At 37.8% G+C, this 7,254-nt stretch overlaps 1 long non-coding RNA gene across 1 annotated transcript; it reads right to left on the bottom strand.

Annotated features, from left to right (window-relative positions):
- Nucleotides 1-284: 284 nt before the first annotated feature.
- On the bottom strand, nucleotides 285-6,135 carry LOC139738875 (uncharacterized). The gene is made up of 3 exons (XR_011711470.1): nucleotides 5,842-6,135; nucleotides 4,392-4,536; nucleotides 285-1,501 (listed from the first exon to the last, which is right to left on the bottom strand). It is a non-coding gene; the product is annotated as an uncharacterized lncRNA (long non-coding RNA).
- Nucleotides 6,136-7,254: the final 1,119 nt, after the last annotated feature.

Genomic DNA, 7,254 nt, shown 5'->3' with positions numbered 1-7,254 from the left:
ATCTGCATATTTTGCATCAATGCTGTTCAAATGAAATATTTTCTTTAGTACAGATTCACTCTGTTTGAGTCCAGGTCCCATATCACTTTCGCGTACTAGCTGGTACAAAGTAAAGCAATTGATGTAAATTACCCACGATTCTGAATTTGTTCCAGAAGGTGCACCAAATACTGCAGGTAGAAAACTTACACTAAATACTAAGTATAGTGCCAAAGAGGAAAAAATTAGCTTCACAGTCAACAGTTTCATTTTTTTATTATTTTTTTTTTTTGGGGGGGGGGGTTTAAACAGTAATTTTTAGCACAATAGTCATAATTCAATACAAAGTAAAGTCAGCTGGAAACTTAGGTTTTTAGATTGAAGCTTACACAATTCAGGCAGTGTAATTCTCACTGTAAGTACTGTGTGTCCAAAGTTGAATCGACCAAAATGAGTCAGCGATGAACACAATCAAAAATCTAAATCAGTTGGAAGATTTCAAAACTTCCACCCAGTTCAAACACCAGTGTAAGTTACATCATTGTACACACACAGTTTGAACTCAGATACACGCATATCTGGAAAAGTTTCAATTAAATATGAATTTGAAAGTTTGATGAGCTAAACAACCATATGAATCGGTCCGAATGTGTACTTGAATTACTTGAAAGTCACAGTTTGAACTCAGATATATCTGGCAAAGTTTCAATTAAATATGAATTTGAAAGCCTAATGAGCTACACAACCATATGAATTTGTCCGAATGTGTACATGAATTACTTGGAAGTTACAGATGAGATAACAAGCCCATGCTTTATAAGGTGACCCCTACTTTGCCTAGTTCAAACTTGTTTCCTCGATCTTTCACGAAACGAAAAACAAGAAGATGTCCACGATGGAGTAGTTTTTTGTCAAGTTGTTTTGTTTCCACATTTACAACATATTGTTCCAGGCACCTTCTTTCATGTATCCATATCTGTATAGTGCTCTCCACAACATAAGCAAAGTCTCCTGCTGCATTGACTATGCGAAAAAACCAATCAGTCCCTAGAAATGTGGCAACGGATGCCCAATCAGCTGTGAAGATGTCTTTCCTTTTCAAACGGACTGGATGACCATTTATGACCTCCACAAACCTATTGAATGTTTCTACTTGTATGGGAATATGCAGAGTAACTTCGGTGTCCTGAACACGGGAAATATTGAGGTTTTCTTTCACCTTGACAAGCAAATCCTTTTTCACAAGTTCCAGAGCATCTGATTTTTCCTCATTCACATCTACAACTTCACTTTTAAGTCTCCATTCATTGTACTTATCTTCCCATCCGACATAATGGACTAAAACTTCATCACCTTTATCAGATATTCTTTCATCGAGGACTTCCAAGCGGAATAGCGTAGCTGTGGACCATTTGTCTTTCTTTTCGTGAAGACGTTCATTTAAGTTCACACTGACATCTTCAAAGCCATGGTCGTGAATTGAAGCATAATCCACACGCCTCTTCTTTCTCAGATCCATAACCTGAAAGAAATATTTACAAAAAGAACACAATTTTTGGCTCTGTGCATGGTCCCTAGTACATTTTATGAAGACCGAGGTGAAGTGGAACAGGAGGTGAAGTGGGACGGCTTAGTGCAAAAAGCGCGGCGCGTTAAATGGCCCGTCAATCAGCGCGTTAAACGGCGCGTTGCAAAAAGCTCAATTTTTTTCCGAACAATTGGTATTTGCGCTGTTGGTATTCATACAATGACATGCACTACGTGTTACAAAAAAAAAAAACATTTCCCACTTTTGATCCTTAATAGTTCGAAAACTAAATCAGATAACACTGTCATGGATTTAGCTGAATAGTGTACAATAATTTAGTTGGAGTCGATTTGAATATGAAAGAATAGGTTTCATTAAATCCATGATTAATTTTAAAGTTAGGGTCCAGATTTTGGTCAGAGTGTGTGCTTACAATGACCCTGAACAATGGACATGAATACCACTTTTTCAGAGCTCTGCCGACTAGGCTTCTTGTCTCTTGCTCCAGGGCACATAAATACTTTATTATCAATTCATGTGGCTTGCCCTGGGCTCTGCTAGTCTGAATTCATGGTATCGAAAAAAAACTATAAATTTGTCAGATTACTAGTAAACAATTGTGTTAAAAAAACTTTAGATTTTAAGCTTATACCAAATTTAGTGATAGCCTCATTGAGACAAATTTTGAAAATGATTGTCAGCTGGAATGAAACGTGTGGTATGCAAGCACATGGAAACAGGGCTTACTTTTTTGTGCGTGCATTTTACCCTTTGCCATGAATTCAGGTTAGCAGTGTCTAGGGCAATCCAACATAAATCATTAATAAAGCATTCATGTGCTTGTGAGCAAGAGACCAGAAGCTTAGTCGGCAGAGCTCTGAAAAAGGTCATGAAGGTGGTATCCATGTCCATTGTTCGAGGTCATTGTAAGCACACACTCAGATACACAACATTGCTTTCTGTGTAATTAAAGATCAAGTTTTCTACCGAGAATTAGAATTTGACCAAAATCTGGAATATAACTTTAAAATCAATCATGGATTTATTGAAACCTATTAATGCTTTCGTATTCAAATCACCTCCAACTAAATTGTACACTATTAAGCTATTTCTCATATCCACGACAGTGTCATCTGATATATAGTTTCCGAACTATTAAGGATCAAAAGTAAGAAATGTTTTTTCTAACAAGTAGTACATGTCATTGTATACATACATTTAATAGCACAGCCATAGACATGACATCGTCTAAGTTACCGACCCAAAGTTAAACGAAATTCGTGGTGAGTAGCTTTTAATACTTGTTTTGCATATCTTATTTCCTTGTGAAAACCGCAAAACTAATTCAATAGAATGTCCTAATCAATTTATTCGGCGTTGATTGATTCTAATCGTCTAGTTTTAAATAGGGTTGGCCGCTCATTTCCCTATTAATTACAGACGTCCTTATAAAATAAGAGGCCAGTGAATTTCCGACAGATTTTCATTCGGTCTATCCTACTGGCAAATCAGTTGACCGATTAGCCAGCAAACATAAAATACCATATGTGGGACTGCACTGGTATTTTCACCAAAACACGCGCAGAATGGCTCCTAAAACTACAGACGATTAGAATCAATCAACGCCGAATAAATTGATTAGGACAATCTACTGAATTAGTTTTGCGGTTTTCATCAAAAAAGAATAGAATTTCCAAAACAAGTAAAGTTACTCACCGCAAATTTCGTTTAACTTTGGGTCTGTAACTTTGACGGTGTCATGCTGACTTTCCGTAACGCTCCACTACCGCCCATCAGCTACAGTGTATGCAATACCTATGGCATAATTATGCTGTGCTAATGTATATGTATATGTATATGTATATGTATAATGATCGACATGTATAAATACCAACAGCGCAAATAGCAATTACTCGAAAAATAGAAAACTTTTTGCAATGCCACAAAAATCTATATTTTATTCATTTTTTACGCGCCGTTTGATGCGCCATTTCACGCGCCATTTAACGCGCCGCGCTCTTTGCACTAAGCCAGTGGGACAGCTCTATAACTCAAACACTAATAAACTGATGAACAGTCTGCTTTTGAAATATCCCTTAACAGGTGTTGCTAAGCACTCTTCATCTAGATTTAAAAACGTGTCCTTTTTTCACAGGTCTTGCTGCCTTCTTGAAATGGTAAGTAAATTTACAGATACCATACAAGGCTGTGGAGGTATTACACCTGAGTTACATAATGGTCTGGTAGATGTGTAAAAGAATTCACGAAATTTCTTAGGATAATACCTAAACCTCTGATTATGAGCTAATTTTTAGTATTTTTTACCAATGGGGTAAACTGACACACCGATTCTTATTGCACTCCCTGTCCAACTTCTCCCCACGATGTCCCACTTCTCCCAAATAAGTTTCTTACTGTCCCACTTTACCCCTGCCAGTGTCCCACTTCTCCCCAGGGTGTCCCAAGTCACCCCCTAATTCCCCAAATAACAGTTTGTAAAGTCATTGATTACATACAGAGGAAAGACGAAGGCCTAATAAAAACTACTGCACAATACACCGCAGTACCCATTGTCTTTGACGTGTAAACAGGAGCTGGCTATCCTAAATATTCTGGGAGTTACAGGGTAGAATTCATAAAATTGAAAATATGTCCCACTTCTCCCCAGTCTCCCCAACATATGCATAAATCAAAAGTGAAATGACAATAACTGCCAGTATGACTAAAACTATTATTGACTTTTTTTTTTTTTATTCCAAGCAAATTATACAGTTTAAGTCCTAGCCTGGCTATTCATAACATGAACAGAAACAAAAATATAGTGCATACTTTAAGTTTATAGCACAGTGACAGAGAAGTAAAAAAATTCATGCAGTGATTTTACCAGTTATAATTCTAGCATCTTGCTGTGCAGCAGGTCGACTGAACATTCGCTTGTACATCCTGGCTGATCAGAGTATTTCGTCTCTGGCTGAGCACCGACTGAACATCATGAGCCGCAGTAGAGGATGATGGCAGTGGAGGTCTGTCTGTGATATATAAAACAAAAGGAAATTGTTTTTGTCTATTGATGACTTTTAAAGAAAAAAAGAAAATTGTCTCAAATTCCTTTGGCTTGGGGCTAAAATCGTGTTTTTTGTTGTTGGGTTTTTTGGGGGGCCGAAGAGAAAACAGTAGATCTATAGGCTACACAGAATTTTTTCAAATTGCATTTTTAGGTAATTATTTTGCATACATGTAAATTTGCTTTGCAGCCAAATGAATTTCCTTTTATTCCCTTGAAGTGATGCAAGAAAACAAGAAAACAAACAAACAGAAAAGAAAGCCAGACCCAGAGTCTCTTTAAAACCAAAGTGAGAGAAAAAAAGGAAATGCAGTGTCAGTGCAGGCTCTTACAAGTTGAATCCTTCGATCCAAATTAACGTTAGACCCAACATTACCTTAATTTTAATCATTAGCATGGGATGGGAAGCCGGGATAAACATTTTTTTACCCCCTCCCCAGTAAATACTTTACTTACTTTACTCCAGCAATGTTACTAGGACCAGTGGCGGATCCAGGGGGGCGCAAACGGCGCGCGCCCCCCTTTAATTTTTCTGATTTTTTTTTTTTTTTTTAGCAAAAAAAAAAAAAATTAGAAAAATGGCAGATGACGGAAAGAAAATGTGTTGCCTATCCCCCCCCCCCCCCCCATTGAGAATGATTTTCATTCAAGATTCTCTTGCTAGTCAGTGTGCGGTGACGGGAAAAAAGTTCCCCCCCCCCCCCCCCCCCCACTGAGCATGATTTTGGAGATTCTGCTGATGGCAGCCGACGATGGAAAAAAGTGAGCCCCACCCCCCTTTAGTTTAGGCTTTAGAGGTTTCTACTAGAATTAGGGAATTCCTGGATCCGCCGCTGCTAGGACTAAGTCTAAGCCTGTTCATCGATCAAATGAGTAAGATTAAGAAAGATGATGAATCATTAATATAGACATACAAATGCACACACACACACACACACACACACACAGTTCAATACAATTATTTTCCTTCTGTATGCATGCAATGCACGAGTTCTGAGAGTACCCAGTAAGCGCAGCCAGCTGATCCGCGTTATTGAAACCCCTTGACTTCCCCTGAGCAAGGATGGTACGACCCGGTTCGCTGGCTGCCTGCAGATTTCAGTGTAACGACATCGTACCGAAAGAATTATGGATTTTATTCAATCATCCCTTTTAACGATTCTGTGCATGCCATCAGGCTCAACATACTTTACAATGTTCCTCAAACGTTTATTTATAAACAGGTATAACTTTGATGATATAATATTAAAGAGAAACAAGTTAAACTTACCAAAATTTGCGGCTATGCCCGAGCCAGACAGGAGGCAACACAACCGGTGGGCAACGTAACACACGTAAATCAGTGCAATTCCGGTTTCCGCGGAACTCATAGCAAACTTCCCAAAATGAGACAAAGCTCCCAATTGGTTTAATCTTTTGACGGGGGTATTATTCATCCAATGGAAATGCTTTATATATCAAACTGTTCAGAATAACCTGAAGGACTTCAATCTTTTTCCGGTGATGAAAAATAGCCCACTCCCGGCAAGAAACCGCTAGATATAGTCGGAAGAGTTCAGTAAGAAAGATCGATACCACAGAAATTTTGACCAAATTAATGAAAAGTGAGCAATAAATGACGGTGCAATGGAACAACAAAAAATCTTAATTTTTACATCATCATAAAGAAGAAAAGTTAAATTTTCTAATGCTCTTTCCGGTGGTGAACTAGGCCGATCGAATCAGAAGATATGGTTGAAGAAAGGAGGAAATTACACATTTTTACTGCTATTTACTGCAGCGCGCGGTGGGTTTAAAGAGGTTGATGCTTAAGTGTATGGGTAAAATCCATATGTTTACTGAGTTTTCACTACTGCACAGCATGCCTGAGTGACCCTTATCTTTTAAAAATCCTCTTTTCTCCCTTTCTATGAAATTGCCCCTCCTAACTCTCTCACCCTTCAATCAATTTTTGAATGGGTTGGGGTAGTCCAATTCTAACGAATTATGCATCATTTTATAGCTTAGTGCTTACTCTTTTGAACTACCGGTATGTGAAAAGAGGAAATGCATTTCGGCCTCCTTTTTGTTGGTGTTGATTTGGCCAGTCACATTTAACAAATCACAAACAATCTCGAAGAAAAGACAAAAAAATAATTTCACTATATTATGTAAAAGGTGCCATCTTTACTATCCTATAGAGTAGAATTTAAAATGTTTTTACAAGTGTTATAAAATCAAATTCAATTTGGATCATCATTATGCAGACATTGCTGTATGAGGCAATCTCCCCTTGAGAAAAAAAAAGCAGGAAAAAATATCAGGAAATCAAATGGTCTACCAACGAAATGTTCGCTTTAAATGACACTATGCCGGAAATCATTAATTTTCCTTCAATCTTTGGCAAGAGCTAGAGTCCTTGGTCATCACCCCTGGCGATACAACCTAGGTCAAGAAGTTCCATAGATATAATAGATATTAAATCCAATACAGCATTTGGTTTGTATTGGTATCTAGTGGTTGTTTGTGATATTGGGACTAACAGGAAAACCCAACAAAGGCCAATAGAATTCCATTAGAACAGATTTCAACCATTAGATCCCTGTAAACAAATAGAAACCTACAGTTATCAGACCGAAGTGATACCATCAAATGTAACAATATAGACACACAGAACAATTATAACGAACACATCCATCATGAC

Source organism: Diadema antillarum, unplaced genomic scaffold, assembly GCF_040938485.1.
Source record: "Diadema antillarum isolate AM-2024a unplaced genomic scaffold, OU_Dant_1.0 seq00000770_RagTag, whole genome shotgun sequence".
Taxonomy (NCBI): domain Eukaryota; kingdom Metazoa; phylum Echinodermata; class Echinoidea; order Diadematoida; family Diadematidae; genus Diadema; species Diadema antillarum.
This window is presented reverse-complemented; position numbering and strand designations above follow the sequence as displayed.